This window comes from Spea bombifrons, chromosome 6 (genome assembly GCF_027358695.1).
Source record: "Spea bombifrons isolate aSpeBom1 chromosome 6, aSpeBom1.2.pri, whole genome shotgun sequence".
NCBI classification, from domain to species: Eukaryota; Metazoa; Chordata; class Amphibia; order Anura; family Pelobatidae; genus Spea; species Spea bombifrons.
This window is the reverse complement of record NC_071092.1, coordinates 4,689,030-4,705,586: the sequence shown is the minus strand read 5'-3', so window position 1 is coordinate 4,705,586 and position 16,557 is coordinate 4,689,030. Positions and strand designations below refer to the sequence as shown.

General features: G+C 38.9%; 1 protein-coding gene across 4 annotated transcripts in view; it reads left to right on the top strand.

The window, feature by feature from the left end:
- The first annotated feature begins 1,426 nt into the window (after positions 1-1,426).
- Positions 1,427-16,557, top strand: part of FOXP1 (forkhead box P1) — a 182,761-nt gene continuing 167,630 nt past the window's right edge. The window contains exons 1-2 of one of the 4 annotated variants that reach the window (XM_053470141.1): positions 1,427-1,776; positions 11,296-11,366. The gene's annotated coding sequence lies outside the window, so the exon portion shown is untranslated. The remainder of the gene's footprint in view (positions 1,777-11,295; positions 11,367-16,557) is intronic. The other 3 variants (XM_053470136.1, XM_053470134.1, XM_053470135.1) reach the window with 3 other exon arrangements.

Sequence of the window (16,557 nt, the reverse complement as noted above, 5' to 3'; positions counted from 1 at the left end):
TGCATGTGTTACTGTATAACATTAGTGTGAGTTTGTATATCATTATGCTGTGTATTGGTCTATGGTGTTAGCATGCCTGTGTATTAATGCATGGTGTTAGCGTGTGTATATGTTACTGTAAGGTGATAATGGTTGACAACGTATCATGTTAGCATGTGTGTACCTGTTACTGTATGGTGTTAGAGTATGTTAGTGCATGGTGTTAGCATGAGTGCATGTATGTTAGTATTTGGTGTATAAGGCTCCTGCCCCAGGCCCTGCACTTAGGAGGTCTCTCTACTACTGCTGCTTGCTGTTTTCCTTACTCTTGCAGTCTCTTCAAGTCTCTCTAATGTGAAGAACTGCGACTTCTTATCATGTGTTAGATATGAGGGCTAAGGGGCTATGTCAGTTCTTTATGTCCTAAGTAGCCCTGTGGCAGAAAGTGGCCGTCCCTGCCAGTTCTAGTGGAATTTTGCTCTAGATTTTGTTTTTTGTTACAGATGTAACTAGTTTGTTAGGCTTCAGTGATTATTCAGACTTTGCAAAACTCTGTAGGTGTTTGGCGCTGTTACTTAATTAATTGTTTTGTATTTTTATTGTGAGCCATCATGTTTTTGTAATCAGTGAGTCAGCGTGTGGAGCGTAAGTGGCCATTTCTGCTGCAACATGTGATAAATAAAACACAAAACACTATTTACAATACTCTTTTTCCATCCCAGGAAGATCAGATGTCCCATCATGTGTCAGTTACCATAACAAAAGCTTTTGTTAAGACACCAGATTTGCATAATCTTTAACCCTTCAAATTTCCCTCACCCTTCCCCTTTGCCCTTAGATCTATATCAGCCTTTCCTTGTTGCCCCTCGACCTGTATAATCATCATCCGACACTTTGTCTCTTGATCTGTATCATGATCTATCCATTGTCCCTGGTCTGTATTAACTAATCCTTTTTACCCATAACTTTAACCAGCCGTTGGTCTCGTCTTAGATTCAGGAGCCATGCGCCTATCCCATGCATGTTTAAATCTCATTGCCGTATTAACCTTTACTACTTCTGCTAGGAGGCTGTTCCACTTATCTAGCACCCTCTCAGTAAATTTCCTCACTGTCCACTTTCCCCCAAAGCTGTTAAATCTGACCTTAAGCTTAGCTTTTCCCGTCGTACCCTCCGATTGCTTAACTAAAAACCCAAACATACAACAATCGGTTTCTCCATGCGGCGTACGGACTGAGCTTCAAAAGTTTCTTTTTACTTTTTTTGCAACATTGTTGCACTCGGCCGCGCTCCGTACCCCGTGGCTCCGGTGGAATTGGAATGCTTCGGGAAGAAATACCAGTCCATTCATCTCCACGTAATTCATCTCACTATAGATAGAGGGAGGAGTGCTGAGCGTTGTCCGCCTGGGAGCTCCTGTATTCTGCACCCTGCCTCCCGACTGTCAGAATGCAGGTAGAGTTCTCAGCAGGCATGTGAGTTGAACCAGTTACTCATTTGCTGAGAGTTTTTTTTTTGTTGTTTATGCAAAAGGGGCCTCTTCCTGCATATTTAATCTAGAGAAAGGCAGTGGCTTTTGTTGTGTTTAGACCACATGCCTTCAATCCTTCCGTACGCTGACGCTTGTGTGAGAGCGAGTGCTCAGAGACAGGCTAGCCCCATTTCTTCAGAGATCTTTTTTTTTTTTTTGTGTGTGTGCGTGCGTCTTGTTTGCCAAACTTTTCAGCGTCCTTTATTGTGGATATACAGGTACATGCACACAAACATACATCCGAGTCTGGGTCTTCACATGAATGGGTAAGTTCGCCTTCAATTTCATACTTTGTGTTAACGCCAAACAGTGCAGGAACCTTTTCTACTTGGCTGCTTCTGTTCAGCAAAGAACTTCCAGAAACCTCATTTAAATAAACTTCCCTTTTGCAATCGAGTCTTCGCCAGCGTGCTTCATGGTAGCCAAAAAACCCACAAAAAAATAACAAACAAAAAAGAAAGACAACAACTAAAGTTTTGTGTTAAAAAATGTATATATTTTATTTCTTATTTTTAGCTGTTTTTTTCGTGGGCTTTGGGGAAATCTTGTTTTGCGACTTTGAAGATAATGTTCTCATTGTCTGACGAAGCCTTTCAAACAGTGTTTGCGGCTTAAAGTGCTGGGAAGAGTAAGGAAGGCAGGTCCGGGTTGTCTCCTTGGGAAGGGGGCTTTTTCTTGGTGTCTTGGGATAGGGAAAGAAATTGTCCCCTTCATTTGGAGTAGCAGCATGGCAGAGACCGCAGCCTATCGCAGAGAGAGCGCCTGAACAGGGAATGCGATCTTATAGGGGGGGGAACAGAAGTGACAGCCCTTCCTGTCTCTAGTGCTGGGTGACATTCCTCCCCAAGAAGTAGGTTTGCCTAGTAGGCATTTTTGGTTAACCCCTGTGCAGCCAGAAACATTATGTAATGCACCGCAGGTCCCTCCAGCAGCTAAGGGGTTTACCATCCCTTGAAGACACTAATATTCCATGGCGGAATTACAACTAAATTTAAAATATGACCAGTAATTTTTTTTTTTTAATTTTCACTAATGCTTTTTTTATTTAAATGCACAATTATTTTTTTTATTCTGGCTACATTTCTAAAACTGCAAAACATTTTTTTTTTATTTATGTTCCCCCCCCACCAAGTCTGTTTTAGCCGGTAGAAAACCTGTTTTAACTACTTAATTGCTGTGGCTGATACTCATCTAAACAGAAGGGTGTGCTGTTACATCACATGTTAGAAGTGACCACAGGCTAAGAAAAAAATGTAACCAGACATTCTGTACTTAGCTTATCAGTTAGATAGAGGGATTTTTTTTTTCTGGTGGTCGGAGGATGAGGGAATGTGCAGACATGAAACAATAAATAATTTTAATAAAAAATAAGGTTTTTAGTACCATGTTTATTCCCCCTCCATTTAATTATAAGCAACGCTTTTCTGCTGCTTCTTATATTTTTTTTCTTCCTCTGCAAAAAAAAAAACCAAAAACTTTTTTGCAGAATTTGCTCAGTCGCTGCATCTTGTATGATTTGTTCTTTTGTATTCTTAAATTTTGATTGATAGAGATAATCGTTTTCATGTAAAAATACAGACAGGTACTTTAACTTACAATGACAATAGCTATTTGCCTTCCCTTTTCTCTCTTTTTTTTTTTTTGTTTAAGATGCGTGGGGGCTGGGTGACTGCTTATTAACTCTTATGTCACATAGTAACATCTTAAAACAAAGACTCTTACCCATTTTCTAAAATAAAACTCTAAATAATATGTTGGGGTCCAGCATGCATCTGCAGTAACGGGACCCTTGTAAAAATCTGTCCTTTTGGCAATGACCAGGACTCCTACTTTTTTATATGATGCGATAAGACAAAAATTCTCGATTAGAATAATAAATTACCTCCAAGCCTGCGAGCTCCATGAAGAGAGAGAAACGTTTCTCCGATGCCTAGAAGAAAGACGAAGTTACAATGTAATATACACAGATATGAAGTGTCATGCCATAAATGAAATTGCATCCTTGACCGACGTTTCATCTGTCCTTGGATGGACTGACAGACATGCATATGAGGTTAATTAAAGGCGGGGGAGGGGTTCAGAGGCGTTAGAGAGTACGCTACAGAATAGCCTTAATTTAAAAGTGCGTGGAAAAGATTGACTTGGTAAAAGCATCCTATTAATGCAGAATCGAGCACGACTTCGCACTGGCTCTGTATCTTCTGCAATGTGTAATGTGAATATATCGGGGTAAACTAACCATCCTTACCTCCCGGGGTCCAAAATGGGAATATGTATCTGGAAACTTTTTGATTTTTTTTTTTTTTATTTTGAGACACAATGAAGAATAAACCTAACATTGAAAATACGCTGACAATTCATTGAAGAAAAGCTAATATATATATTTTTTTCATTCCAAAAGGTGCACCTATCCCAACTTTTCAGCCAGGAAAAGTAGACTTGAAGCTATTCAGTAGAGTTATTCTATTTCATTCCCAGATTTATTTATTTTTTAACGTAAATTTTAAAGCAAATTCTGGTCTTTGGGAACCCAGTTGTTGGAGGCCCAGATTAGTCAACAATGAAACAAGTTGATTTCCTTTAATAATTAGTAAATAATAAAGTTTTTATTAGCATTCTCTTGTATATTCCTGATGGCCCCAGATCTTACCTTGCTGTGTTTTTTAAAGATTTCTTTTTTAATCAAGAATTTTTAAATAGACGAAAACATTTGAAATGCCAGAGTGCCAGTAATGGTGACGACTTTGGGGATCTTTAATTGATACGAGACAGTTAATAAATGTACGGTTAAGATTATATCTATAATAAATGTGATATACACAGATCACCAGCTTCATTCACATACTTCTGTAAGTCTTTGCATATGACAGACGCATGCTTATGCTGGACAGTACATTATAACATTTCTTCATTTTTTAACATAATTTCCACCAATCTTGTTTTCCCTACTTTCGAAAAAAAAATAAATGTTGGGGTATCATAATGCCATAAAAAAAGTGTTTTTATTAGTAGCAAAAGAGAGTGGAATTAATTTGTATTTGTTTAAAGGTGATGTCATTTTAACGAGACCAAACTAGACATATATGATGAACATGCATGGGCTAATATATATTTATGTTTCTTTCATCATGAATTAGAGTTTTCTGTTGTATGTTATGTTCTTGAGCAGCTTGGTATGTTCCAAGATGTGTCTGCACGTGTACACGGTAGGATTGTTGTCTCAATTGTGGTTGTATCCCCCCCCCGTATCTCTAGGAAGATAGTATGGTCCAGACTTTGGAGAGCCTAGACTTGAAGCTGATGTTGTTGGAGACCGGTGCATTTTTAGTCTATGTAACTATACATTAGGGATTTTCAAGAGCCCGTCAAGAGATAGAAACATAGATTTAAAAAAAAAAACTTTGGTTTCTTTATCCGGACAGGGAAACAAAGCTTTTAAGCAGGTGGTCTGCCTTACTGAGCTGTCACATGAAAAGTATAAACAAGTCTTATTAGGAAAATAACCAAAGAGATCAGGTTGTATCAGATTACAAATCCTGCTCAGATAATAATCTTGGGAGAAGCTGCTTCTCGGTGTTATACTGATTTACAAAGAAACACTAGAAAGGGGGCAGAAGATGTGAAACCCTTGAGTTGGCCTTATAAGGTTCGAAGCAGGAAAATGTAGTAATTCGTTGCCCGTTTACTGACGGGTACAGAATATTATTCACCCTTATGTTTTAAAAACAAAGTTATGTATCATTCGGCATATTGCGTTAATTTCCTGTTTATCTTTGATTGTAGAAACCACAAAAAAGTTTCCAATCTCAAACATTCATCTGAAAATACAACTTCTTTTTTTAATATTCGGTTTCGGCAGCTTTGCTTGCTGGATGGATCCATGAGCGGACCACGGAGCAGGTCCTTTCAGCCAGCGCAGGGGCCGAACATATATTCAGTTGTTGAGGCAGTAGCTACATTTTTAGGTTTGTCACACAGACGTTTCCAAAGTTCTTGTAGTGATCTTGATGACCTTTTATATGGCACTTGAAGGAGGAACCATTTTTTTTCGTACTACTTTTTTCTTTTTTAACCCAGCTGCAGTTTTTGCCCAAAAATACCACGATGCCAACTCCCAATGTGCTCATCAGTTAAGCTGACAAATACAGAAAATGAATTCATTTGTAAAAAAGCTTTCCTTTTTCAATTAGCTAAATTCTTAAAGATTAAATATAAGTTTTCAAAAATATTATGCTTTAAAAAAAAACAGTTCTAGTTTTGCATAATATATATTTTTCAGGCAGCTGTATATTAGCCATTTGTATGAGTTCTCGTTCTGTTATCTGAGTCCAATCCACTAGACAAAAACCCCAACTCCTTATTATACTGACTGTGGGTAACAATAGAATGGCATGGTCTTAAACACACAGTCAGACTCTCTGACTAATGAAAGTCAATCGAAGAGCATACTTCCATTAGCATTCCTCTTTGAAATACAGTTTTGGGTTTCCGTTATTATTATTATTATTATTATTATTATTACTATTATTATTATTATTTACCAGATCATGGATGCACATTTTGTGAGTTTTTAGTGTGTTTTATCCTAAACTGACGAGATCCGGGTCACATCAGTCACCAAATGTTGGCCAAAGGCCTGACTTGGAAGATTCCTGTTTCCAGCAAGTAATTGGTTTGGTGCCCTTTTAACCTGTGTTTATCACATAGCAGCTATAAAATGTATCTCATGGCCTTCATGATCACAAACCATCATGTTAGATTAATTAGCTAAATCAGCCGCATGGAATCCAAGCTGCATTATCTCTTTGAAGCAAAGTTCAAGAGATCCAGTTCTTCTTCGCATAGAAACAGCGGAAAAAATGCATCTTTACCTTCTTGAATAGCTTCATGACGTAAAACTTACGCTACAAAGTTACTGTATCGGTAGAATTGTCAAAATTTTTGATCTGGTTACAAAACTGGTGTTGTTTAAAAGGGATACAACATTTTCGTACAAGGTTCTTTTTAGAGGTTTATTGTGTAATAATAATACCCGTATTTTATATTTTTATATTAATATCATTTTTATTTTAACCTCACTTCCCCTTTTGTACGTTGAAATAATTCAACATAATGGAATTTTGTGTGCAGTGCGTCTGTTAACAGGATATCAAGAAGCCATTGTTACCTTTTTCCAGAGACTTGGTGATCGTATCAGAGTTATTAGCAGCTTGTATGTCCTATACATGTCTCGAAGTGACATGAAATTCCAGACTCCGGTTTATAAACTTGTGACACGAGTCCGGTATATGAAGTATCTGACATAATACGATATAAATCATCTCAGCAGGGCCCAACTTACCTTTTCCTCATTCAAAACCAAATTGTTGTAACCTTCGGAGGTTCTATTATATAATTTATATATAAATTTTATATTCGATATGCAGTTATCTGTGTATTAATCACTATTGTTTTTATTGAAAAAGCACCAAATTGGGGGACACAAAATGTGTAAAATAATGATGTAAGCAGATGGAAGAAGTGGAGAGCCATGCTTACTGCCTCTTGATATAGATGGAAAAAAAGACACATAAGGGGTGAATAATTCCATAATATTACCCTATGGTAGTCGTTTAGTCATCGTTACATTCCATGGTGTTCGGGTGCTCGGTATTTCCAATAGTCCTTTAGCATAAAAGGTTTCTCGGGGGCCGTCTGTTAGAAATCCGAGGATTACTGAAATAAAGTTAATTTGTTGCAATGGATCATTGTGAAAACCAGGTCACGTTGAAGAAATGGATACATAATTGGCCTTTACATTGTCTAAGACCTGTTTATCCTGTCCCTGAAGAGCTATCCAGTGATATGATTTTTCTTTCCTGGGGCCTCTGGCAGCAATTTTCACTTGACTTAACTGGGTCAGGGAATGATCAGCCCCCCAACCCCGTCTCTAAGCCCCCCCAACAAAATATATTATCTTAAAATAGCCCTGATTATGCTCTTAACCCAACATTTTGCAATTTTACAAGCCCCATGCAGAATTGTCCTAAAGAGCTTACAATCTACATTATTCCAGTTGGAATTAAAAAGGGTACGTGGTTCTGTTTGAAACTTCCGACAGATTGGAACAAGTGGATCAGGGAATGCCCAGCCCCCTCCAACAAAATGCATGATTTATATTAAAATAGCCCTGAGTATGTTTTTACTAAAATTTAGCAATTTCACAAGTCCCATACAGATTTATCCTAAAAAGCTTACTATTTACACCATTCCAGTTGCAACTTAAAATGCATTTATAAGGTTCCGTTCTAAAGTTAAATAAGATTATAGCAATAAACTATAAAATGGAAAACTGAACAAAAAAAAACCCCAGACTTGTTCGCTACCTGAATTGTTTAAATATACAGGTTATGAAAAAAAATGAGAACAAATATATAACTTAATTTTAAGTAGCCGGTTTCAGCAGTTTTGTTTTTTCAAATTAAAATTTAACACGGCCCACTTGTATTCTATATCTTGTAGGCGATCGGATCTGCATTGCAAAGCAGAAACCACAGGTTTGTCGGCTAAACATGCAGAAAATTGAAGCAGCGCAATAGATAAACATAAATCAGTTTATGGGACATTTTCATAATAACATCTCACTGCTAGCAGAAATAAAAAATATACATTGTTCTGAATATCGCGCACGCCGCTTGTGCCATCCGATTCCGCACATTGAAATTGAATGCTTTACGCAATCAGATTGTTCAGGTTTCTGTATCGCATTGGACCTGTCACTAAAAAACATAAAAAGAACTTTACAAAAACCAGTGGAAACAATGAAACAATTCAGCCGTGGGACTCATTGTGATGGAGAACAACTCCAGTCTTTGAAGGTCAAAAACAGGCCACCATTTTTTTGGGATATCCCGACTTGAGCACGGGTATCTCAATTGAAAATTCCTTGATACAGAGAATTCCTGGCCTGTTTACAGCCATCGAGGGGTTAGGAAGCCATCTGCTAGTGGCAGTAAAGGCTCAAACCTCCTTCTCACCCCTTTATCATTGTCCTACTTATAAAACATGTTTTTTTAATAAAAACTAGAAAAAGATTAGCCAGTTGTGGATATGTGGTGCATGTTGAGACATAGAATATAATCATAATTGTAGCAGGCTAAATGTCTGTCGATTCTCATGTGAACCTGGAGGACCTTAGAAGTCCATCTATCTACAGCTTGAGGAAGGACCTACAGGTCCTTGGAACTTACATGGTTTCAACACCTTACTACACTAGTCCACCAGCCCGTTGTCATTACGGATCCTCATCTCCAAGTTGATGAATAATGAAATGAGGTTTCTTTTAGGAAAGAATACATCCCAAACCTTCACCTCTTTTAAATATGATATACAAAGTATCTTCTTGCTTCATGGTGGATCCATCGGAAAGTGGTGACCCGTAACCTTAAGGACACCGTCAGCCTGGTGTTTGGAATGATCGGTGCTCGTAAACCATGACCCGATTTAAAAATAACCAACGCACCGAATGTTAAGGAGGACAGTCTGGTAGCTATTAAACCGTGTTTTGTGGTCTATTTTAATGTGGATTTCTGTAGGCAGTAGTCACCGCAAAATGTTATCCTTGGGGAAAATGCAGAAAATTGAATCAATTTAAAAAATAATCAGCAAGAGAATTTCTTAACTGTTTGCCGTAGAAAGTGAAGGAGAAAACCCCTCGCTTGTAAAATTTTACTGTATTGGGAAATAAGATGAAGGTGGAATGACTTATAGACATTGGATATTAAAATATTATACTGAAGAACTATCACTGCCTGCCTGTGAATGATTGAACTCAAATTCTAGAGGCTTAGCTAGAAAATTGTCTTCTTCTTCTCATTATTATTATTTTTGAGACAAAGCCTTGTAGACAGTGAGCTTTATATAGAAGACAAATATCACCAAAGATACAAAAGGTGCCTGTCAGATCCAAACTTTTAAATCCTTTTGTTCCGAATCCTCTTGGTCTGATGGAGAAGTCAGTATGAAAGCTAAAATCCCCCCCCCCAAACACCCAAACCGCCTTCTGTAACCGTGCGGTGATATATTTTTGTTTGTTTTTTTTATGAAGTTTTAAAACTAGTTTGTCTGGTCTCTTCTGAGCAACGAGCTGCTTTGCATAGCAGAAAACACTTAGAAGTCGGCCTCATGTCTTATCCTGTCCATGAAGTTTGGCAGTTTGGCATAAAGTTGAAGGAATCAACATGCATTAAGTAATTGTTCCTTTCTTCTCCTGTCTGCATCAGTGCATGGGAGACGTTGGACTAAAACCTTATATGAATACGTGGAGGAGAATATGTTTTTCCTTGAGCATAACCCCCAGCACTGTATACAATAATAACCCCCCAGCGCTGTATACAGTATTAACCCCCCTAGCTCTGTATACAGTAATATACCCTCCAGTGCTGTATACAATAATAACCCCCAGCACTGTATACAGTATTAACCCCCCTAGCGCTGTAAACAGTAATAACCCCCAGCGCTGTATACAGTAATTACCCCCAGCACTCTATAAAGTAATATTCCCCCCAGCGCTGTAATGTCAGTCCCATTGACAAAAACCTGGTTTTATCTCATTTAGACCCAATAAACTCCCTTTATCTGCAGACCTGGCGACTGCCATTGTTCCCAACCGTGTGAGTTTTCCTATTGTGAGCTGATGCTTTATGGCAATGCTAATGAAGTCGGTTCCTACATAGACTTTCATTAGTCAGAGTGTCTGACTGGATGATTAAGACTGAGCCACTCTATTGTTTCCCACAGACAGTTTGATAAGGAGTCGGGGAGCGAGAATCATACAAGTGGCTGATATGCAGCTGCCTGGAAACATCATATTGCGGGGCAAAAACTAAAACTGAAAGGAAGAAGAAAACAGCGAAATCTTTTTTGAAAATTATTTTTTAATCTGATTCTAGGAATAGAGAAATGGTGGAAGTTCATCTTTAAGAATTTAGCTAACTGAAAAGAGAAGCTTTTTTACGAATGAATTCATTTTCTGTCTTTGTCACTTCCCGCATTGGGAGTTGGCATCATGGTGCTCATCCTCGGGAGCAGGGATGATGAGAATTATAGTCATAACCATACTTGAGACCTTCTACACTCCAGAGTTCCTGGAGCCCTCCCTCTCTTGAGAGTCTGAAATTGGTGGGCGTGGCCAATGACATCATGTACGCGGTCAGTGTGATTGTGGGTGGAGCCAACACTTTACATTTGTATGAGGGCAGGAGGGTGAAACACCCGTGGGCGGGGAGTGGGGCGGGGAGTAGATTCCAGACTGTGGCCCAGAGACCCAGAGGACCCGGAGCCCCTGGGCAGAACCCGGAGAGTTCCCAGGTAATTAACGCTTACATGTTACAATCTGACAGTTCGGGAATGGGGTGAAACTATATTTCTATAACGCGTCCTGATTATAATCACCGGGGTCATTGTTAATCATGTCATATTCAGCAAAATAACTCCTCAGACCGTGCAGGACTTTATCCCCCTTTTTCGGTGTACAAAGCTGTCTCATCTTCCCTCCTGTCCTGTTGTTCTTGCGAATTTAGGAGACGAGTGCTGGCTGGTACTGATAAGCAGCATTTCTGTGATTTTATTGTTTTTATTAAATCCAAAAGTCATTCACCATTAAACACAATTGGATTCATTTTGTTTTTCTGTGTTTATGTTTGCACATGCCCAAAATTGTGCCAATAAAAACGATGTCGACGTGCATGTATTCACCGCTCATTTAATCTTGTTTTCTTCTCTTTTCTTTCTTTTTTTGTCTCCAGGGTAAGGAGATTGACCTTTTTTGGGTGGTTGTAACTGAAGATTGCTTTGCCGAAGCAACTACTTGTCGAAGGTAAATACGATATGGAATGTTACCCTCTCTGATTTTCGTGTGGGGTGAACTGTTTAACTATCGCAGTTTTAACAAACTCAGGTCCATTAATGAAATACATTTACAACCCCGCCAGGAAAACCATCTCACTGTCATTATATATATATATATAAAATGCCTGAAGAACATTCCTGAATGGTCTTGAAATGCAGGCTTTTGCTCTAACGGTACTCAATTAGCCATTTTTTTTTACTTTTTCATTAAACCCGCAATTTGTTTAGTTGGTATATTAAAAATATATCACCTGAATTAATGTATTAAATTACTTATAGCTTTTTAGATCGATTTAACAGCCAGGGACCATTTAAGAGTCATGGCAGAGTGTGGCAAAACTAGCATAGCGGCATGAAGGGGCTCTTTTACTTCAGGGTAACCCGAGTTAAAAGGCACCAAAGTAGGGTAATATTTAATTTACAGTTCCTATGACACCTTTCTTACAAAGTCTTTCTGAGCCAATCAGCTTTTGCCAAAGAGGAGGAGTCAGCTAATGGGGAGGAGTCATTGTACAGCTCATAAGAACAGTAAGATGGCGGCCATCTAATTGTTCTCCATATTCATCCATATTATTATTATTATTATTTATTTAGTCAATACTTAAAGGGACAGATCTTTGCTGCGATGACACATTTGTAGATTATAAACCCCCTCTTAAAATGGCCATCAGGTGCTAATCAGTTGTCGCAGCCACACATGGCGCCGCACGTAACGGCACACTATTCACCGGTGTCACGCGGTCGATGCTCATCTGCATGGTTTATCATCACCCTTTTCAAAAATTATTAGTTCTTTAAATACCATGGCAACGAGGATGTAAGTGTCAGCCAGTCGCGGCAGTGCTGTATGATGTCAGCCCTCGTTAGCGCTTCCTTTGACCTTGCAAGAATGTAACAGTGTTTAATTGATTCTACATGTGCGATCGCTGCAAAAACTATAGATTTTAACCCTATAAAGGGATCTGATCAAACGTATGCGTAATATGCGTTCCTTACAAGCAAATATATTAAGGGTTCTTTTTGAAATATTGAACGTGTCCTGTGTGACATCACGTTATGATGTAGAATGCTAATTGACCTTTACACTGTAAAGGCAACATATTTTGTTTGATTATTATTCAATAGTGTTGACCCGAAGACTATGCCCATAATGGATTTTGTGGCGTTACCTTAAAAATAGGTTTATTCACCAATACGCTGGTTTGCAGGAGAATTATGGTTTCCCGCTTTAATGACTTTGCTATGCAGGATGAAGGGTCAACTTTCTCTTGAAAAAAGAAGGCTGGCCCTGCATACTGCATACTTTATTTGGAGAGAAATATCCCAGCAAATTAACTATGCATTCTACAGGGCCAAGCTACCTCCCATTACTGGAGATACTGGGGTTGGCCCTTCATAATGCATGACGAAGTACAATGAGTTAGAAAGAGAGAAGTGAGAAGAAACAATGTTACCACCCCCCAGAACGCAGTCGAGCCCCCTCCAAAAACTGAAGTTACCCCTCTAATCTTTAGTGCTTTCTTGACAACACTCCCTGGTTATAAAACCTTAATAGTTCTGTTCTAAACGACGCTTACATCTTTTAAAAGGAGTATTGAAGAGGTCACCATGGAGGTGATGTTATAATTGGCAGCGAAACTCTAAATCACGGTGTCATTATTATCTGTTGATGTCAAGCAACAATTTTATTAGAAAATTTGCACTTTTAGGAAGATAAATCTATACGTCTTGGCTATCCTCCCTGAACATGTTTAATGCCTGAAAAGGAGAAATATGTCATTTAAAAAAAAAAGAAGCAAAAATGTAAGGTCCAAGAAGAAATTTATCGATTAAAACATTCTGAGTTAATTAAATGAAGAAAAAAAACTTTGCATAAATGAATGTGGTCATTTGGGATGACTCTCTGAAATGACCCGTTAAGAGTTTGTCACAAGGAAATCCATGTTAAATATAATCTCTCAGCAGAATTAAAATACCACGGAGGAGATCTATAGCTCTAGATTTAAAAGCAGTATGTGTTATCATTTTAGTAAATGCGATTGCAAATCATCGTGGTCACAAAATTTTATTTTTGAGGTTAAATCATTAACAAAAATGTGAAAAATGAACATAAAAAAGTGATAAAAAAAAGCAGAAAACGGGGAAGGAATTAAAGTCTTTGCTCGAGGTTTAACCGGAGGGTCCAAGGATCTCATTGCTTTTTTGTTTCATTCATTCACGGCTGATCTTTTTGTCTGTGTAAGATGGAATGAGCAGAAGATCTAGAATGCTTAGGTGAATGAATGGAGGTTACTGTCATAACATGAGGGAATGTTGAAGGCATCTATGAGGGCTTTTGGAGACACATACGGTCAGGTTTGCCCAGGGCCCTCTTCGTCTTAAAGATGACCATGTACTGTTTAAAAAAATAAATAAAAAAATTTATCAATAGTTCCAAAACTTTCAAGTTTAAAGTAGCAGAAACGTTGAATGTTTCAGACTTGATGTGTTGAGTCTTCTGAAAATCCTTTCTTATTGCGTTGAGGACTTAGAATTAGGCCGACCCGCCGAGGAACACAAATTTCATTTATTTATTTGATTAAATGCCCTATAATTGGTATTTTCACAGATGACAATTTCCATGTTGCGTCGCCCCCCCCATCTTTGTAGTTATTTCCATTACATTTGGTTACATTTACGCGATAAATGAATACGTTTAAACTAAACTACAGCAGCATAAAGAAAACTAATCTCAATTTGGAACCTTGGCCGTAAGTTGTGGCCCGAAGGGATGATATGTTTGCAGACTCTGTGTTCCAGAAACAACTAATTTACATCCGCAGGGTACCAAATAATATATATTTCTTTAATAAATACATGCATTTTTATTTATTTTTTGTCTAAGGCTATGTATAATTCCTGTGCCGATGTCTACGTTGCGGTTAGCCTGTCTTCAAAGAAAAAAAAAATAAGAAATCATCTACGCCGATCAGCGTTAACAATGCAAACACCCTCAAACGTTATTAGAAACTCTTCTAAGCTTTTAATTCGGCAGAATTTATTGCGAGCTGTATTTCCATGAATTTATAACGCTTTGATTCTTAAGTGCTCCGTTTAATCAGTTTTGCCTGGCACGGAACATAATAAACAACTTTCTGGTGTTAAACTGCCACATGAGAGAGGTTGCTAACAAGAAAGTTAAGTGTTTCTGCCACTAGCAGGTTTTCACTGTATATTTCATGAGCTGTTACCAGCAGTAATGTACTTCGCCGGCTCCTGGATGCTGGTTAGACGTCGTGATCAGCTAAACGCCCCTCGGGCTCCGGTGCAGGTATTACCAAAGCATTCCCTTGTGCCGTTTCACTCATCATTGAAACAGAGTATGCTTTCCTTTCTTTCTTCTAGTGTTACTCTGTATCCATTGCTAAATAGCTGGAAGTCTGTGGGTTAAACAAACAGCTTTTATAGAGAGTGAGAGAGTGGTAGATAAGCAGAACAGTCTCCCAGCAGAAGTGGTAGAGGCTAATACAGTGAGGGGATTTAAACATGCATGGGATAGACATACGGCTCCTGAATCTAAGACGAGACCAACGACTGATTACGATTTGAGTCTTGACAGCAGGAAAAACGAGCAGACTAGACGGGGGCCGAATGGGGCCGATCTGCTGTCAGATGTTTTTGCATTAAAAATAACTAAATAGTGAGTTGTAGGGAGATAAAGAATGTAGTCGTGCTTCCTTGGTAATTATCTGGAACCCAATCAGTCGTTCTTAAACCTCCTGCATCTCCAGAAATGTTATTAAAGGAATGTTTTTGTAGGTTTCTCACCATGCTGGATATCAGTCTGGATAGCGCTTATATTTTCATACGTGGGCTGATACTGTTGAGGAACACAAGAAGCACCGTGTAGACTTATGCTCTAGAATAGGGGGTCACAGACAGACCAAGATTTAGGTAAATCTTTGAACACAAGGGATTTAATCAGTTCAAACCCATTTTCATTGGGCTGCCATGGGTCATACTGGGATACCGAAAAAAATCTGGGCTGGTTTTCACCCTTACTGTAGAAGGTGTCAATGAGCGGAGTATCTAATAAATCCTAGGGTGGCAGCTTCTGAGTGCATTGAGTGATAGCTCTTGTACTGGGTTACCAGGGGCCGACCACCCAACTGGATGATCCAGCTTCTTCGTGCTCCACAGCTCAATGGGCCGGTTGGGTAGATGTTCAGTCTCCATTATAATTGACCCAAGTACACTACGGCGGCCAGTTCTTAGCAGGACTATGTCGGTAGTATTGCGGCCTCGCACCGCTTGACCTTTGGAATAGGTGTTCAGGGGTATGACTTCACATTGCAGCGCTCTGCACGAAGAGGATGGAGATGTAGTAGATCTAACGAGGCGGTTAAGGGTTTTCTTCTGCACCAGACCTAGAGCATCATCTCTGTTAAATATATCCAGGCTTCCAGTCAATTTTTTTAATTGATTGGCAAGAATCTCCTTAAGACTCCCACGTGGTGAGACCTCATTTTAATAAATCAACCGTGTGCTGTCGTAAATCTTACCAAGATGCCACCAAGTTGGATAACTGCTTCTGGAACCATGTCAGAGACCAGACCACGAGTAGGCTTGGCTGACTTAACCCTTGCATATTTTGACCTATACTGCCACTCGAGAAAAACTCTTATTATTTTGGGGGTTGGGGGGTTGCGTAGAATTCGATTAATTTTCCTAGTTCCAAAAATATTATGTAGGTGTTTGAAAGCGGACACTTCAAAGGCGAAATACAGAACCGATACTCAATAACGTAGATACACTTACTAAATCTGGGTCCGGCTTGCAACATGTTAACAGACTGCGGACAGGTGCAAAACACACATTAAATGTTTATCTGTTTGTGACCCGGCTGCTTAATTGTAGCTTGTAGTTTCAAGGGCATTTTTAGCATCTTGTAAACCGTAAGTATTTAAAAGGGTATCAGACTCTTAAACGTTCCATAAAATCTCCCCATCACCTCCTAAAACATCGCTAACGGGGAGAGAACACGGATTTCATTGTCCTGTCCAAAGATCAGCCAATATTAACCTGTTCAAAGCCAGAGGCACGTAATAAAAATACCCAATGATCCCCTGTCGCAGGAGGGACGTTTATATCACAGGAGGAGAAATGTGAGAACGAGAGGC